Source organism: Tiliqua scincoides, chromosome 1 (genome assembly GCF_035046505.1).
Source record: "Tiliqua scincoides isolate rTilSci1 chromosome 1, rTilSci1.hap2, whole genome shotgun sequence".
In the NCBI taxonomy this organism is placed as follows: Eukaryota; Metazoa; Chordata; class Lepidosauria; order Squamata; family Scincidae; genus Tiliqua; species Tiliqua scincoides.
In genome coordinates, this window is record NC_089821.1 from 271027872 (window position 1) to 271037540 (window position 9669).

Below are 9669 nucleotides of genomic sequence, written 5' to 3' on the forward strand. Positions count from 1 at the left end.
ACCACTGTCAAGAAAATCCCTGTAAAAGAGCCATTGTTCATCCTCGGCGATTTCAATGCTAGAGTTGGTGCTGATAACAGTTCATGGCCCACTTGCTTAGGTCAGTTTGGCACTGGGAGGATGAACGAAAATGGCCAACGCCTGCTAGAGTTTTGCTGTCATCACGGTCTCTGTGTCAGCAACACGTTCTTCAACACAAAGCCCCAACATAGAGTCTCTTGGAGACATCCAAGATCAAAGCACTGGCACCAGCTCGACCTGATCCTCACCAGACGCTCCAGCCTTCCCAGCATCAAGATCACACGCAGTTATCATGGTGCTGCCTGCGACACTGACCACTCCCTGGTGTGCAGCAGAGTGAAACTGCAAACAAAGCGACTGTATCACACGAAAAAGGAAGGAAGACCTCGCATTGATACCAGCAAGACCCGGGATCAGAGAAAAGTGGAGGAATTTGCACAAGCGCTTGAGGAATCTCTTCCAGGCCCGGCCGACGCAAACACATCCAACAGATGGGAACATTTCAAGAATACCGTTTACAACACCGCCTTGTCCATATTCGGCAAGAAGACCAACAAGGCGGCAGACTGGTTTGAAGCCCACTCTGAGGAGTTGACACCAGTCATTGAGGAAAAGAGGAGAGCTCAAGCAGCATACAAGGCCTGTCCCAGTGAGCGCAACCTGCAGGTCCTCCGAACTGCTCGCAGCAAAGTCCAACAGACTGCCAGGAGATGTGCTAATGACTACTGGCTCCAGCTCTGTTCCAAGATACAGATAGCAGCTGACACGGGCAACATCAAGGGGATGTATGATGGTATCAAGCAGGCCCTAGGTCCAACACAGAAGAAAATTGCCCCTCTGAAGTCTGCCACAGGCGAGGTCATCCAGGATCGGGCGCAGCAGATGGAACGCTGGGTGCAGCACTACTCTGAGCTATATTCCAGAGAAAATGTAGTCACCGAAGAAGCACTGAACAACATTGAGTGCCTGCCTGTGCTGGAAGAGCTTGACAGTGAACCAACCCTAGAAGAACTTCACGTGGCCCTGGACTCCCTTGCCTTTGGCAAGGCACCTGGAAAAGACAGCATCCCTGCTGAAGTCCTAAAATGCTGCAAAGAGATCATCGTCACTGAGCTGCATGAAATCCTCTGTCTCTGCTGGAGAGAAGGTGGAGTACCTCAAGACATGAGGGATGCAAACATCATCACGCTGTACAAGAACAAAGGTGACAGGGGTGACTGCAACAACTACCGCGGCATCTCTCTCCTTAGCGTTGTAGGAAAGCTGTTTGCCCGAGTTGTACTAAAGAGGCTCCAGGTACTTGCAGAGAGCGTCTATCCAGAATCGCAGTGTGGATTCCGAGCCAACAGGTCCACCACTGATATGGTATTCTCCCTTAGACAACTGCAGGAGAAATGCAGGGAACAACGACAGCCACTCTTTATAGCCTTCATAGATCTCACAAAGGCTTTCGACCTGGTCAGCAGAGACGGCCTCTTCAAGATTCTCCCCAAGATTGGATGTCCACCCAGGCTCCTCAGCATCATCAGATCTTTCCACAAGGACATGAAGGGCACTGTTGTCTTCAATGGCTCCACATCAGACCCTTTTGACATCCGAAGCGGAGTGAAGCAGGGCTGTGTTCTTGCACCAACCTTGTTTGGGATTTTCTTCGCTGTCCTGCTGAAGCAGGCCTTTGGAACTGCAACAGAAGGCATCTATCTCCGGACCAGATCAGACGGAAAGCTCTTCAACCTCTCCAGACTGAGAGCAAAATCCAAAGTCCAGCTGAAATGTCTGCGTGACTTCCTCTTTGCCGACGATGCAGCTGTCACTACCCACTCTGCCAAAGATCTCCAGCAGCTCATGGATCGTTTTAGCAAGGCCTGCCAAGATTTTGGACTGACAATCAGCCTGAAGAAAACACAGGTCATGGTTCAGGATGTGGACTCACCTCCCTGCATTACAATCTCTGAGCATGAACTGGAGGTTGTCCATGACTTTGTGTACCTTGGCTCAACGATCTCCGACACTCATTCTCTCGATACTGAGCTAAACAAGCGCATCGGTAAAGCAGCTACCACGTTTTCCAGACTCACAAAGAGAGTCTGGTCCAACAAGAAGCTGACGGAACATACCAAGATCCAGGTCTACAGAGCTTGCGTCCTGAGTACACTTCTGTACTGCAGCGAGTCATGGACTCTTCGCTCACAACAGGAGAGGAAACTGAGCGCTTTCCACATGCGCTGCCTCCGACGCATCCTCGGCATCACCTGGCAGGACAAAGTTCCAAACAACACAGTCCTGGAACGTGCTGGAATCCTTAGCATGTATTCACTGCTGAAACAGAGACGCCTGCGTTGGCTTGGTCATGTCGTGAGAATGGATGATGGCCGGATCCCAAAGGATCTCCTCTATGGAGAACTCGTGCAAGGAAAGCGCCCTACAGGTAGACCACAGCTGCGATACAAGGACATCTGCAAGAGGGATCTGAAGGCCTTAGGGATGGACCTCAACAAGTGGGAAACCCTGGCCTCTGAGCGGCCCGCTTGGAGGCAGGCTGTGCAGCATGGCCTTTCCCAGTTTGAAGAGACACTTTGCCAACAGTCTGAGGCTAAGAGGCAAAGAAGGAAGGCCCATAGCCAGGGAGACAGACCAGGGACAGACTGCACTTGCTCCCGGTGTGGAAGGGATTGTCACTCCCGGATTGGCCTTTTCAGCCACACTAGACGCTGTGCCAGAACCACCTTTCAGAGCGCGATACCATAGTCTTTCGAGACTGAAGGTTGCCAATACTAATACACTGGTTTTCACACATACAGGTGGCATCTTCATGTTCCATCCCGCTGTTGATGGGCAGGTCTGGTGGAAACAGAACAGGTACATCAGGTGTGCAGAAAGGGCTGCGCATAGTCATCTCCACAAATTACAGGAGTGGTATCATCCAACTCAGCCCTTTAGTTCACACATACTGCTCAGAGCATCATCACATGTTGAATACTCAAATGAACCATCTCAAGAGTGGAAACCCTTAGTCTTCTTTGCTTAAAGTGGAGAAAAGTAGGAAAATCCATTGCTTAAAGTTTTCATACTGTGATCTCTCACACTGTGATCTGTAATCTTTCACACAGTGGTATTTTGTCCCAGGAGACTGAATTGTACGTAAATACATGCTGGGTAGAGACCTAAGGGTCTAATTACCAAAGACCTAATTACAATAAAATCATCTTTATAACCATTATCAGATTTTGCAATTTTTTCACCTTGCCACTATAATAATTTCCTGTGTAAAATGGTGATGCAGAACATTGTTTTGGGTTGTGTTTTTTTTCCCTCTCAGTTTTCCCTACTGCATTTTAATCAATGTGTTAGTAAGATCTCATTAGTGAGCTGGTGTGAAGGTGCTGACCAAATATTGCGTGTGATCTTTTTGCTTTCGATGCCTTCTTTTGGAAAGCTCATTTCCTCAATGGAGAGCAAGGCTACAGGTATTTACCTGTAAATTTGCCCAGCAAATTTAACCTGTTCCACATCTGGCAGAAAACAGTGCAGCTATAGTGTAATGGGACAGCCTCAAAGAGCTAGCACAGAAGCCGCCGCCCCCATCTCTGATGTAGTACTATTAAACCATTTTGCACTGCAGGTATAGCTACCTCAGGTAGGCTACCTCAGAATGCCAGGTGCAAGGAAGTGGCAACAGGATGCAGGTCTCTTGTTGTCTTGTGTGCTCTCTGAGGCATCTGGTGGGCCACTGTGAGATTCAGGAAGCTGGACTAGATGGGCCTCTGGCCTGATCTGGCAGGCCTCTTTTTATGTTCTTATGTATACAAATTGAATGTCCGAATGCTCCACCACACAAAAGACTCTAAACCCATTCAAAATTTGCAAATGGCTGGAAATGGTTATCCTGGAATTGCCTTCCTTTCGTGGTATTCAAGTACAGTGAAATTCCTAATAATTTTTTAAATTAAAAATATTAAATGTAAAAATAGAAAAAAGGAAAAAAAAAAATTTAAAGGGTGTATGTGTGAGTATGTGTGAGAAAACCGCCATATATTTCCTAAGATCTTGCAAAAAAATTACAAGAAACGCATGGGACATTTCGAAGTGATAGCCCAGCTTCCCCTGTTTGTTAGCCTCCCTAAACCATCAAATCTTGACTCAGCAAGTCTTGGTCTACCAAAGCTGCACCTCCTAGGGATTTCTGGATAGTTCACAAACTTTTGCAAATATTTCTATCCCAGCATCCTGAGTGGAAAGCAAAGAAAGTCAACTTACTAAAATGTATTTGCTGCTAGAAAGGAATTGAAAAGGTTTGTTTATTCTATTCTGGGTGTATTTTTCACATCAAGGTTTCTGCTTTATTGGCATGTCAATGTTTGGTCAAGCCTTGAGATTTTCAGCTTTTAAAAGGAGTGCTGAAAACAGCCTTAGTGAAGATGTGACTCACAGGCGTTGAGGCTCAAGAGCTCTGTGGAGCGAAAAGCCCTTTAAAAAAGAAAAAGCACACATGTAGCAAAACTATCATGGTTGTAATTGTCACCCATCTTTCTTGCTAGAGATATGGCTTCTTAATCAGCCTTACGACCCAGTCCTATTATCTCTTTCTGCCAAGAGAATGTGAGAGGGTGCTGACAGGAGTGACGTTCCACTAGCTAGCGCAACGAGGCCACCAGCACAATGATGGCAGCTGCGCACACAGGTCAGCGGAAGGGCCACAATCCACCAGCATTGGTGAGTTGGTAGGGTGGGCAGAATGGGGCAGGTAGGGGGAAGAAAGGAGGAGCATTGGGGTAGGAAGGGAACTGGGAGGCAGAATGGGGTAGGACGGGAACCAGTATCCAATGCTCCTTCCCTCTCCCCTTCCCTATCTCTTGCTCACCTTGGTACTGTACCAGCAAAATTGCTGGCACAGAACTGAGGAGACCATTTGGTGGGGCTGCATTGGCAGGGGATTGGTTTCAATAGGATCGGGCTGTTAAACAACTGTCATGCGGGCCCTGTGAGAATAATAAATTGTCTCTTTAAAACTTGGAGAATGTATGGGGTTGAAGTTAACAAGAACTGACAGTCAGAAGCAGCAGTCAGAAAACAGGCAGGCATACTTCTCTTCAGTACAATATCAATTACATCTAATAGTTTGAAATCAGAAGTCTTGATTTTAACAGAGAACACCCCAAACGCCAGAATTAACTATTCTTCTGTTCCACTCAATAACATTTTGTTGCACATCCACATGCAATTTAGAAAGTGAAACAAAACAAATGTGGTTTTGATCATGTGCACTGTCAATGCAGTATGATGCCATTCTACATCGCATCTGCATCGCCTACAGTGCAATCCTCTCTTGCACTAGAACAAACAGGCCAGGAGGCCTGCTCTGTATCCAGCGCAAGACAGGGGCCAGAAGTGGCTCAACCAGAGATAAGAGGAAACTTCTCCCCTTACCCCCGGGTAAACCACCGTAGCCCCTATGGGTCTCCTTGGACTTGCGTCACCTCCAGAGGTGGCATAAGTATGAGGAGAGCAGAATGGCAGGCAGCAGAGTGGCACTCGAGAACAGGGGCTAGAATTTGGCATACCTGCCTCCATTTTGCTCCCCTGCCCAAAATAGCTCTGAAGGAGAGGAGAAGAGGCCACTTGGATGCTGCAGTGAGGCTCCCTGCAAAGTTAGTACTTTGCACCCCCTCTAGTTATGCCGCTGACTAGAGCAAAACAGCCTGAACCTATTTGGGCTGCATGCTGGCAGAACAATGCTGAATGCATTGAAGGAGCACCAACAGGAAGACAGGAGCCTTCCCATGCCTGCCAGAGGATCCCGGAGGACCTACCAAGGCAGATAGGATAGCAAAGGAGGCAGGATAGGATAGGTGAGGCAGTGATGGGGCAAAGGAGGTTGGAGCAAGGTGGCATTGGGGGCAGGGGAAGGTCAGAGTGGGTCTGGGAAGGTGTGGGCTCTGTAGCAGTGCTGAATCCTAGCCCTCTTCCCAGATCTGATCCTGCAGTGTGGGTTCATGTGGATTTGTGTCAGTGAATTTGCTAGTGCAGGTCCAAGTAGACCTGAGCTGCAGAGGTTTACCCAGAGGAGACTTCAACAACTGCCCCGCACAGGATGCCGTGCTAGCTGTTTTGGAGCACCTGTATTGGTAGCACAGGATTGGGCTGTAAGCTGAGCTACTTGGGTTTTTATTACCGTAATCGGTAGTGTCCTAAAAGGTTTCTCTTTCTCAACAATTCTTCAAAAGGCCTTGCAAAAATGTTTACCTATTCATTTAATTGCCCTCACTTGCCTTGACTCTGAATTGACTTCAGCTGTGCTCATATAATCACATAGTCCAGTGGTTCACAAACTGGTGGGTCACAACCCACCAGCCAGGGAAGTATTTGTCCCTGCCCCTTTAAGGAGGGAAGACAGGTGCCCTAGGATCTTGTTGCTGCAGAGGGGAGGGTTTTTTGTTTTTTTTAATAAAACTTACCTAAGGGACTGCCAGCCTTAGGGGGGAGGCTGAAAGGAGCATCACAGATGTCTCTGCAGGGCTCCCCAAGCCTCCAAAACAATTTTAAAAATGATTGAAAATCACTCCTCTGGACATGTCCCAGACATTCACATGTTGAGCACAGTGACTGCAAAAGGGCACTTACATGCATACAGCTAAATGCGCACACTCAGCCTTTTGCAGTCTTTATACTGAATGCACAGACATCCGGATGGTGCCAGAGGGACACACAGACATTAGGAGCATGTCCAGAGGACTACACATACATCAGGGGCAAGGCTACTGGACCTGGCCTTGCCTCACTCCATGCATTCAGGATGTCAACAACTGAACAGCCTTTTATGATTCTAAAAATCACCCATCTACGAAAGAGAAAGGATGAGTAGCCTGACAAACATATGGAGCTGCATTTCCTAAGGAAAACGCTTGTACAAAACAGGGTATTTTTAAAAGGTGGCCAGTCATACAATCAGAGTTTTCTGAAGAAAAAAATTATTCCACAGTGAACTCAGAATTGGTGCATATTCACCACAGTCCTAAATTATATCATTTAGATGTGTCTAGGTGAGAAACTCCAGCCTGCTCTGCACTTGCACAAAGATGCAAAATCCCAGCTGTGAAATGTGCTCCCTCTCCTTGGAGATGTTACAGCTTGACTCCGTTTGACCTGGCAAAACAGCTGCACCAAGCAAACTATTTGGACCGATTCCGTCCAAAGCGTTAGAGGCATCGGCAATCTCACACTCACAAACTCTGACACCTGGGTGACTTGTAGAAAACGCGAACCTTCCGGTGGATTCCACAGCAGCTGCAATTACCGAAGTTACTCGGTGTTGGAAATAAAACCGTGTGTAAGCATCAGTGGAGAAAACAAGGAGTATCTGAAATGCAACAGCACGGCCTTGTCAAAAAGAAAAAGGCTTGATAGGAGAAAATGTTCTGCGCCTGCTAAGGAAAAAGCAGTGGGGGCAGGACAAAGGGAGGGAGAAAGAAGAAAGAGAAGCAGGCCTCAGACAGAATATTGGCTTATTCAGCAATGACTATTGTTGCATTTTGAGGAGGTTATCTCCCAGAATAACCTGTGATGATTTCTCTCTCTCTCCAAATGCCACCTCAAAACCCAAAAGGTCATGAGGTTTTTGACCTCAACCTCGAGGCAAAAACCAGAGCCGGAGTCCCTGAGGCAGTTCATGGCTGAACACAGTCACATTCTGGCAACTCCTGCGACGCTGCTGGAACCAACCATATTGGCCTCTGCCTTTCCATTGGACCATTTCAGCGACGTGGAGAGGGGGGATTTGCTGCATGGGAAACAGTCTATCCTCCATATCTACCTTACCCAGGCTTTGCGCACTGGAAAAGACACTCTGTTCCAGAACCACCATTCAGAGCGTGATACCATAGTCTGCCAAGACTGAAGGATGCCAACATGGCTTGTTTTATTGCTACCAAAACCTAATTTGCCCTTGCAAATTTTTGAAATCATGCCATCAAACTTCCCATTGCACTCCCACATGTTTGACTGTGAAGCTCTGTTTTCCCCATCAACCATTTCTGGAAAACATCCATCTATCTTGTCTGGACAGCCTGAAGTCAAAAAGATTCAAAAAGCAATCACAATTGATGTGAAATTAGATGTGATTAACCGCCTTCAGAGAGGAGAACCTGTATCGGATGTTGGCTACATGCTTGGTTTCAGTGAGAGCATACCATTTGAGACAGTGCTGAGAAGATAAAGTGCTCAGCCAGGGACATCTGCAAGTGCAAAGAAAATCTCTTATGCTCAAAGTCCTGTAATGTATGGAGCAGATTCCCCTAACCCTGTACCATTTACATGCATTCTTATGGTAAAAATAGTTTTAAATTACACATTTTTGGGATACACACTGCTTTTCGAAAACCTAACTCCCATGTAAAATGAGAGATTCCTATAATTGCCCTCATAATTTATTTAAAAGATTTGTACCCACCCCAAGGACCTGAGATGGGTAACAGGTGTAAAATGCAGTAACCAGCATCACATAAAATAAAAAAGACCTCCCCAAAAATAATAAAAACAATGCAAGGAGAGTAATAACCAGCAAGGAAAGAAAAAACTACACATACAGTGCAATCCAAAGCATATCTATTCAGAAGTAAGTTCCATTGAGTTCAGTGGGACTTACTCAAGGGTGAATGTGCATAGAATTGTAGCTATATCATGGACAGACCAAGCAAAATAGATGAATCTTCAGGGCATGACCAAAGGAGGAAAGGGGCACACTGAACCTCGTGGGGGAGCAAGTTCCATAAGGAAGGGGCCACCATGGAGAAAGCCCTCTTGCACTTCTCCTCTGCTCTTACCTCAGACAACCACAGGATGTGCCTCTCCAGAAGACCTCAGGACAACTATCGAGTCATATGGGGAAAGCCCATCTTTCAAGTTCTTCTGCCTCAAGTCATTTAAGGATATCTGGCTGGTTTGTTTGAGTGCTGGGCTAGATCCAGCAAGACAAGAATAGGCTGTGCAGTCTGGGTCACTGGTTGGTTGGTTGGGAACCTTCAGTCTCGAAAGACTATGGTATAAGCCTACAGCACCTGGTATTCCCAGGCGGTCTCCCATCCAAGTACTAACCAGGCCTGACCCTGCTTAGCTTCCAAGATCAGAGGAGATTGGGCATGTGCAGGGTAACAGTTGCTGTCACTGGATTACGACTGGATTCTGAGCATCCCATGAACATAAGAACATAAGAACATAAGAACATAAGAACATAAGAACAGCCCCACTGGATCAGGCCATAGGCCCATCTAGTCCAGCTTCCTGTATCTCACAGCGGCCCACCAAATGCCCCAGGGAGCACACCAGATAACAAGAGACCTCATCCTGGTGCTCTCCCCTACATCTGGCATTCTGACTTAACCCATTCCTAAAATCAGGAGGTTGCGCATACACATCATGGCTTGTACCCCATAATGGATTTTTCCTCCAGAAACTCGTCCAATCCCCTTTTAAAGGCGTCTAGGCTAGACGCCAGCACCACATCCTGTGGCAAGGAGTTCCACAGACCGACCACGCGCTGAGTAAAAAAAATATTTTCTTTTGTCTGTCCTAACCCGCCCAACACTCAATTTTAGTGGATGTCCCCTGGTTCTGGTATTATGTGAGAGTGTAAAGAGCATCTCCCTATCCACT

General features: G+C 47.0%; 1 pseudogene; it reads right to left on the reverse strand.

Annotated features, from left to right (window-relative positions):
- Positions 1 to 9062: 9062 nt before the first annotated feature.
- Positions 9063 to 9179, reverse strand: LOC136638094 (5S ribosomal RNA; annotated as a pseudogene).
- Between the last annotated feature and the right edge of the window lie 490 nt (positions 9180 to 9669).